This window comes from Equus caballus, chromosome 24, assembly GCF_041296265.1.
Source record: "Equus caballus isolate H_3958 breed thoroughbred chromosome 24, TB-T2T, whole genome shotgun sequence".
NCBI classification, from domain to species: Eukaryota; Metazoa; Chordata; class Mammalia; order Perissodactyla; family Equidae; genus Equus; species Equus caballus.
This window is the reverse complement of record NC_091707.1, coordinates 12,891,875-12,901,922: the sequence shown is the minus strand read 5'-3', so window position 1 is coordinate 12,901,922 and position 10,048 is coordinate 12,891,875. Positions and strand designations below refer to the sequence as shown.

Sequence of the window (10,048 nt, the reverse complement as noted above, 5' to 3'; positions counted from 1 at the left end):
GTATTTAGATATTTTTATAGCAAAACAAATATACACCAAAGGTTGAATACATCCTTCTTTGCAGGCTATATTCCACACCACAGCGTGAGAAATATCATGCTCTATTATAAGAACAACCTGACATTTCCAGTGTCCCAGCTGATGTCTCCCAGAGCTGTTGATTCTAAATGCTGTTGAGGCGCATAAATGAATGGGATTCCTAAAGGAATATTTGTTGTGTCCCAAGACCTGACCTCACATCTACCTCTGTCCTAAATTAGTGATTTTAGTGTAGTTCAGAGAGAATCTCAACCTATTTATTTAACCATTACACAGGTAATTTGTCAGAAAAGGTAATTACAAATTGTTACTCAAATTATTTTCAATTAGGCTTGAATTGTTTTAATCATTCACTCACCTAGTAAACAATTGATAATTTGAAGCACAATGTGAACTGTTGTTTATAAGTATTTACTATTGTAGATATGCTGGAGAACAAGATAGTCACAAACCCTACCCTCGATGACTATCTACAATTTCCAGAACTCAATAAGAGTTTGAAGAATAAAATAGGATTTTTTTTCTGATTTCTGGTCTTTATGCAAAATTTTCTTATTTTTAATTTCTCAATGATTCGTCATTTCAATCAGGATGTTCATGTATCTGAGTTTTAGACACTAGTACTCATGTGGCCTTCTTATGCAGAAGATTCACTCACTTCTTCTTGACAGTCTAATCCTTTGGATTTCAAATCACTGTGCTTTCATGATTTTACTCATCATCCTTTAAGCATGCTTCTTAAGAGTCTTCAAAAATTCTTTTAAATGTTCATGAAACTCTATATTTCATTGTTTGCCCACTTCATCAAACTACCTATTTTCTTTGGGTGACCTCACCCAATCTCACGATTTAAACTATCATTTGCCAGTAATGATTTCCCAATCTATTTCTACAGCCCTAGCTTGAGATTCACAATTAAAAAAAAAACCAACTGTCTACTGAACATTTTCCCTTGTATATCCTATGATGACCTGACCCTGTCATAATTGCCCTATTATTCTAAACTCCCCAACCTGAGATACCACTGCTAGCCATTAGAAATTTTTTTCATCATCATCACTGTCTAGTACTACCTGGTTTTCAGTTTGGGCTAGTGTCAGGAAAATGTGTGGAAAGAAGACAAACCATGGAAAAAGAGAGTGATTAGATCTCCATATTGAACTTATTAAATATGCAATTGGGCAAGCTGCTTAACTTCTGTGAGTTTTAGTTTTCTTTTATATGAAATGTCATTGTTAACACCTACCTCATTGAATAGTTATGTAAATGAAATTATATAACTTATGTAGGGTGATAAATAGAGTCTAATATACAAAATGTATTCAATAAATATTTGGTGAAGTAGCATTGTTTCAATAAAGTGTATTCCAAAATAAGTGTCTGTTTACTAACATTAATTAGCAAAATAAATAGAAATGAATTTAAAAAATGAGATATCTATTCAATGCTCAGTATGCATGTTAATTCTCAGTATAAATCTGTGGTTCCTTCATGAAGGATGGCTATAGCACACAGAATAGAACTTCTCATTGAGGGACACCATACTGCCTTCCCTGGATTGTACTTGCAAATAAATTATGAGAGGTAGGAAAGCATCTCTCCTAATGCACAGAGGGGTAATTTAGGGAACTAGGTTGGAGCAGAGTAGTTTCCTGCTGATCTACTTCCTCTTCCACCAAAGACACTGTCTTTTCTTCTTCCTCTTCTCTATCACCCTCTCTGCCATTCATTTATGTTTTCCTCTTCTTCCCCTGATATCTTTGCTCAGCATAACACACATAATACCGCTAAACCCTTGTTTGTATTTGGATACCGAGTATGAAGAGGGTTCACTTTCTCTTTTGTGGGCTAAATAGACAAATTAAAAGTTAAATTTATTACAGCATTTGTGATGCTTCTGATTAGCAAAGAAAAGGAAACTTTAGCACATGCTACCCTCTAGGATGCTTATATTTTACATCATTATGTCAAAATATTCCCTCAGGAATTAAGATGGGGAATTTTTTCCCCAGTATTCTGTGGGATGGCTGCTTCCAAAAAGGGATGGAAAGACTTGACACTAGTATAGAGTGTTCTAACAGGTAAGTGACAGGTTATTTACATCTTTGTACCCAGAGAGGCATCATTACAGGATAATGCAAATTAGTTTTTAAATATATTTTATGTGTGTGTATATTGCTCCTACTTATTCTGATAAAGGAACAGATAAAAGAATAATGTTTTTAAAAAGTTTGCTCTTAATATAATAAAATAAATAGAATGAAATATAAGCTTTAGAATGAAAAGGTCTTTTGAACTCAACAAATATGTTATGAGCACAAAGTATGTGAAAAGCCATCATTGTTGTGTGGATACAAGGAGGAATTTCATGCCCTAAGGTTTACCACAGATTCTTGAGATGGCAGAGTAAAAAAGCTCACAAAAGCTTTTCATGTAAGGTAGCTGAGCAAGATAAGTCCTCACTAGGGGCATTAAAAGTCAGAAAAGATTATGCCTGATTAGAGCTTAGAGAAAAGGTTAATAGAGGTAGTGACCTTCACACAGCTTCTGCAGAATGTCATCTCCAAGTGACAGCTTTAAATATAATGTTGTTTTTTACAGTATAGAATTACTAATCTCTGCATATTTCTAAAATGATATCATAAGAATAGAATTTTCAGTTTACATGCATCTCAGATTTAGTTTGAAAAACTGAATAACCACTACTCATGGAAAATTCAGAAATGACAATGTGGAGGCTAACAACTATGTAATGAAGGAGAAAGGTAATGTCCCATACGTGTGGGAGGGGAGTTTTTTTTTTTATCATTCTTTAATTTGGGCTTTTGAGGGATAAAGAATCTTGGGTCAACCTGTTAACCTTCCTGCAGAAAATGGTAAATTTTGTGTATACATAAAATGAGATTCTCCCAAAGATAGAATTCTGGTGTAACCAAGTCACGGAGGGTTGAGTAGTTTAAGAGAGAGTGTTAAGGAGAGTAAAGATTCTTACTGTGGCTGCTGCAATAAAACAGATAGGATAGGTTAGAAAGATCCACCTAACACTCTATTCCACTCTCACCTATTTTCCACCTTTATCTCTCTGCTTTTCTTTCAGCTCTTTTCTGTTACCTCCCCATCCAACACATTGTTTGTTTATTATTTTTTTGACAAATTTAGTCATTCTAAGTTTGGCTAAACTTGTTTCAGGTAAGTACAATAGTTATTAAAATGTGCTTTTTTATTTGTGTTGTCTTCAGATCATTTTTGCCCATTTTTTTGTGTCAGATTCCTTTGAGAACCTGATGAAAGGTGTTAAAATACCTCTGGAAAAAATATGCATATGATCATCCACAAAGACGTGAACAAAAACATAGCCAATATCAGGAGGATATGACAAATGTCAAAGCTCTCCTTGTATTCTGTAAGGGCCAAGGATTCATGATAAAAAATAGTTAAATGCTAAGATGATCAGTTTTATGGGTGTCAGGGTCTCAAATCTTGCATGGCCATATGGTGCTGTTCAGACTACACCATATTCTACTCCAGATTGTTGAGATGATTTACTAAGTTATTTAAAATTCATCTCAGTTTTTTTTTCTGAATTTATAAATTGGGAGTATGTTTGTCTGTCTACCATGCATAATAGATAGAAGGCCACAGAAGATTAATGATGTGAATGCATTTTGTAATCAGAATAGCACTAAACCAATCAGATAAATATATTAAGAAGTAATTGAGAAGGTTCGATTTAAAAACATTTACTCAGCACCTACATTGTTCAAAGCATTGAGTTTTCAACTGTGGATAATAAAATCTGAGAATACATAATTTTCAAAGATTTTTATTCCAAAAAGGAAGCTAAAGAGAAAGCACATATAAGTGAATTTAACTAATATTATAAGAAAAGCTATCAAAGAAGCCCTTAGGGAACAGGAGAGAGAATTTCATTCATCATAAGGACTTCACTGAAGGCCACCAGAGAAGGTTTCTTAGCAGCTGGGTCCTGGAGTTTTGGGACAGTTGAAGTAGTTAGAAATGAAGTGACATTCTAAGAAGGAAGAAAACTATTGATTGAACTGCTGACTAAATATTTATGAGAACTCATAATTATTAATAAGTTAATGAAAATATATGTATTTATAATTCTTAATCTATCTTAAACAATATATGTCCAGATTTATAAATAAACTTGTTCCTACAGCCAGCCCCATGACCAAGTGGTTAAAGTTCCATGTACTCCACTTCAGTGGCCCAGGTTTGTAGGTTTGGATCCTGGACGTGGACCTATTCTACCCATCAGCCATGCTGTGGAAGCATTGCATATACAAAAATAGAGGAACACTGGCACACATGTTAGCTCAAGGCCAATCTTCCCCAAACAAAAAATGATACCTCTACCATTGGCAACAGTGTTAGCTCAGGGCAAATATTACTTAGCAAAACAATAAAATAAAATAAACTTGTTCTAGAAATGAACATTCTAATGGGGTTGATAGCACAAATGAAAAGTCATACAGTCAAAGGGGTGGCCACAATTATGGGACTTAATTTCAAGTACAAATATTTCATGATGGATCCCTCTTTCAAATTAAGAAGGAAAGAATGAGCTTAGTGTTTTGATTAAGATACTAAGGATCAGTTTCCTCATAGTTGAAGATCTTTGTCAAAAGTTTCATAGTGCAAAGAGAGCTTTTTAAAAATCTGGTATCCTAATATAAATTACTTCACCAGGCACTTTCCTGAGAGTAGTTTTTGGTTTGGAGGAACATAAGGTATATTTCAAGTGGACTCAGGAGAAGAAAGTTTACCAAGTGAGAGGAAAAGATGTACAAAGGAAATTTGCATCTGTTTACTCTATCATAGTCTGTGCTTTGGCCACTTACAACTTTCAAGACAGTGTATTGAAGGATTGAAGAGGAACACAATGAGATACGTAAGCCTTCCAAATTTTTCAGGTGCATATAGTCCCTTTCAAAATTATCTTGAAAAGAAAGATGTAGATAAAAAGTTTTCTTCTTAGAAGTGAAGGCAGTGATAGTATTCCTTTCTAAGTTTGAAAAAAGAGAAATATGCATTGAAATAAATTAAATTTCAAAGTTAAATCATCATTGACTTAGCCAGGACAGAAATAAATTGAATGAAGTCAGTCACTGACCGTCCACTACTCTTGTTGTCTAAAATTATATCTCGTTCCCTCCTCTGAATCTCTGGTTTGTTAACAAGAACAAAGGAATTTTCAGGTGCTTGGATAATACAAACTCTACTGGAGATTACAACCATCATCTGATCCTACATGAACTGCGTGGTGTCCTCCCAAAATCACTTCAGATGTAAAATGTTTAAGTTAAACACTTGAATTATGAAAACAAGAACTGTTGAGTTATAACACCTCTCTTTCATTTATATGCAACCTTAGGAACTTTGGGTCCTCTAAGTGGTGTCTTTCAGAAATGGGAAAAAGAAAAATGTAGAAATAAGGATATTTGAGATATTGCCAACTATTAAGGAATATTCACTTCTCTACATTACTATATATCAAATACCAAATATCATAAGAGCACCACAAGGTAACATCATATTTTTAGAGAATATAAGTACTTCCTGTTTCTCTTTTCAAGCTCTAATATTTGGAAATTGGCATCCAGTGAAGGGAAGCATAATATATATTAAAAAAATAGACATTTCTAGAATTATGTGTAACAAATATACAATGATAAATATATGTGTAAAGAAGATATTCTTTATGGGTAGGGGCTGGGGTATAATTTTCCATTTATATGATGAACTTCCAAAAGTCGTCAGATATATCCAAAATCCCAAGTGATACACCATCCGAATATGGATGCCAATTTATTAAATATGGAAAAGTCATGAAATTAATAATAAAATGGAGCCACATTACAAACTGTGGAACAAAGTGTTGAGGTGAGTTACTAAGAAGCAACAGCTAAAATGCCCATGATAAGGAGCATTTATTTTTGTTAAAATATTCCATAACATCATATATCAAACTATACGTTACACATACAACCCTGAATTAATTCCCTTATTTTTTGCAGATGAACCATTTCACACTCCTTCTTCTCATTCAAGAAATCATGCAGCTGAATAATAATGTGACTGAGTTCATTCTGCTTGGGTTAACCCAGGAACCTGTTAGGAAGAAAATAGTGTTTGTCACTTTCTTACTTATCTATTTGGGGACTTTGCTGGGTAACTTTCTGATTATTGCTACCATCAAGACCAGCCGGGCACTTGGAAGTCCAATGTACTTCTTCCTTTTCCACTTATCTTTATCTCATACCTTCCTCTCTACATCCATAGGCCCTAGAATGATTGTGGATGCCCTTTTGAAGAAGACCACTATCTCTTTCAATGAGTGCATGATCCAAGTCTTTTCATCACATTTCTTTGGCTGCCTGGAGATCTTCATCCTAATTATCACGGCTGTTGACTGCTATGTGGCCATCTGTAAGCCCCTACATCACACGATCATCATGAGCCATCAAGTCTGTGGTACATTGGTGACTGTTGCCTGGGTGGGGTCCTATGTACATTCTTCAGCTCAGATTTTTATGGCCTTGAGTTTACCTTTCTGTGGTCCCAATGTGATTGATCACTATTTCTGTGACTTGCAGCCTTTGTTGAAACTTGTCTGTGCAGACACCTACGTGGTCAATCTACTCTTGGTGTCCAACAGTGGGGCCATTTGTACAGTGAGTTTTGTCATGGTGATGTTCTCGTATGTTATCTTGCGTTCTCTGAGAAACCACAGTGCTGAAGGGAGGAAAAAAGCCCTCTCAACCTGCATTTCTCACGTCATCGTGGTCATCTTGTTCTTCGGTCCTTTCATATTTATATAGACACGGCCTGCAACCACCTTCTCCATGGACAAGATGATAGCTGTGTTTTATACAATTGGAACACCTTTGTTCAATCCTCTGATTTATACACTGAGAAATGCAGAAGTGAAAAATGCCATGAGGAAAATATGGAACATGAAGTTGATCTCAGATGACAAATGATTAATAGAAGTTTCAAATTTTCTTTATCATTAGGATTGATCAAAAAAGTCCATAGGGAATATCTTCCTCTTATTGTATAGTTAACATAATCCTAAAGTGGGGCATAAGAAATAGTTTCTTCAAGAAGATGGGCAATATGAACACATATACTGATTAACATTGATTCAATTTTCTATAGAAAAAGAGACAGCCCCAGGTAGAAACAGTCATGTAAGACATATGCTTTACTCTGCCTCTCTTGCCTGCCTAATCGCACTTTGTTTTGATCTAGTATTATCTCTGCCCTTCCTCATAATGATTCTTTGTGTTCTCTATTTATACTTACACTTCTATATGCTTATATCCACAGCCTGGCAAGGTTTCCTCCAAACTGTTCATTTATTAAATACTGTGGGATCATAATGTCTGACCATGAACCTTCAACTTGGTTGTTCTTCCTGACTCAAAGAAAGCACCATATTTAAATAATTAATAAAAGCTTCATGTTGTAAAGGACAAGACATGTAATGTAGATAATCTCTCTTCTATGTCCTGTGGTTATACTTTGAATTATTATCATATGTTTACTAAGATCCTTCTAGAAGAGTGACAGAACACTGTGAGAACATTCACCCTTCTTTTTTATCTTACTAAGGTTCTGATTATTTAGGTTATACTCAATATTATTCTGTTTGTAAAAATTACTTTTTCCTCCTAAAATGGTCCATTCTAATTTTGAGGAAGTTTTAAGTTTTCTCTTGAATCATCCCAATTATAATAATTTGTTCATAAGATTAGGTTCTTATTATTATGGCATAGATGACCCAAATTAATATGGATACATTTATATGGCCTAGAAGAGTATATGCAGTTGATAGTATGGAACTTGAAAATAAGAATTGATTAAAGAAAGAATATTATAACCTAGAGGAGAATTTTTTAGGCTTTGGAGCAGAAGAGTTACATCACTAATATGAATTATTTTAGTTAGATTGGATATAATCCAGAAAAGAGAGTAATTTGAATGAGACTGTGATATTTGAATGAAAATTATGTTTATGCAATGGAGATGGATATCACCATTTGTCACCATCCATCAACACCACAGACTAATTGTATAAACAGTAAGAATCTTCTGATTTCAATTTCTCTTCTTGTTTGTATTTTTATCCATAGAGAAAATTCAATGAGTATTTTTGTTTATTTGGAACTTGTATCTCTATTTATAAATTATTTAACTATATTAAGATTACTAGTTTTATATTAATTTTCTTGTACCAGGAGCTTTAGAATTTCTTTAGCTTGAGAAAATGATCATCTATTTCTCCATGTGGGAATGTAAAACTGTGAATTCCACAATAAACTCTACTGACATATATACATCACTTTTTTTCAGATTCTATGAATTTCAAGGCTACTTCATCTCAAGGATGTATTATTGATCACAGCTGCTGAAGTTTGATTCTGCTCTTGTAAGCTTTGCAAAATAGTCAATTCCAGTTGGCATAGTTTTAGTTGATGTCTTCTTCTATTTCAAGGCATAGTAATTATGAAAAGGCGTGTATATTGGATCCAATTTAGGTGCCTCCCCAGATACACTCTATCTAATGTATCTTATGGACATACTTTTAACACAGAGCTTTCATGCCCACTGTTGCCACATCTCCTGCCCACAGAGATTATGGTCTAATTTTTGTCCAGGGTTTTATAATAAAAATGACAGAACTGTAAAGATGACTGAATATGCAAGCTCACCAGGAATTTTTTGTTGAAGTCAGTATTCTGATAAGAAAAGAGTGGGAGTCTGAGGTCTAGACAGACATAATTGTGCAGGGCAGGGTGAAAACCATGAAATCACAAATTATCTTGCATCCTCCTGATTATCGTAAGTAGCCTCCTCTCCCTTGAAAGAGAGGAAGGAGCAGTTTTCCTTAACCTAGACACCATGCCAATACCTTATTTGAAGAAGTTGTCATGCAATGGTATTTGCTTTCCTCGTGGGCTTCCTCCTACACCCCTTATTGCTTCCAACCAGCTAACCAGGGGAAAGCTGCAAGAAAGTCTAAGCACCAATGTACATTCTTGCTCTAGGATAAAATGAAATGCATGAGAAAATTGCAGGACTTTGCTGCTAAGTACAAGTGTGAACCATGGGAGCACTTCATTATGGGAGATGTTAACACAGAATGGCAAAATATAAATCTTGGATTGAGGTCTATCCAATGGGGCTTTTTCTGTAGACTCACATTATTGGAAATGCCTTGTCAAGTAACTATGTGCTTTGCTTTACTCACAGAACTATTTGTTAGATCTGTGGGAAAGAACTACAATACAGAGTTCCTAAAAGTATAAAAGACCCAATAGTTGACTTTTTTTAATCTTAGGTGTTGACAGTATCTTAAATATCTGTACTATTCTTTGGTGTGGAAGCTTAAGAGTGAATATGATTTGAACTTAATTCATATTTAGAAGACCCTAAAGTAAATTTCTTGAAGAAATTAATTCCCAAAGTTTCTAGCTGGGACATTTTTGAAGTGTGTCATCAGTATATCCATATTCAAGTGGAGATAAAATAAACTCAACTAAAAAATTCTGAGCTGACTAACATGACAACTGTGGATTAAACATGGGTTATATTTATTTGTTTATTTTTATCTTTTTTTACCATTCTTTGAAATGTTTATTACAAGTATTCTTAAAGACTTCTCTACATCCATTACAGAATGGTAAAACTTCCATTCGCTGATATAACACTGTTCTCAATGCATTTTTTAAATTCTTTCTTTTCTAAAGGAATCATATTATAATATACAAATATACCAACTTAACATGTGCACCTTAAATTTACACCACGGTATATATCAGATATATTTCATCTTAAAAAAAAGCACAGGCTCTTTGTAAAAGGGCAGTTGTGTAGATGAATCTTGACTCAAATTTTGGTGGAACTAAAGTAAGCTTGATGGGCTGTGGAAGGAATCATATGTAAAATTCCCTAAATAAAAATTTATTGACTTTAACCA

The 10,048-nt window shown here is 34.2% G+C and overlaps 1 non-coding gene and 1 pseudogene across 1 annotated transcript; both read left to right on the top strand.

The window, feature by feature from the left end:
* Positions 6,120-7,046, top strand: OR4C258P (olfactory receptor family 4 subfamily C member 258, pseudogene; annotated as a pseudogene).
* On the top strand, positions 9,233-9,362 carry LOC111771965 (small nucleolar RNA SNORA18). Its single transcript, XR_002805845.1, has one exon. It is a non-coding gene; the product is annotated as a small nucleolar RNA SNORA18 (small nucleolar RNA).
* The last annotated feature ends 686 nt before the right edge of the window (positions 9,363-10,048 follow it).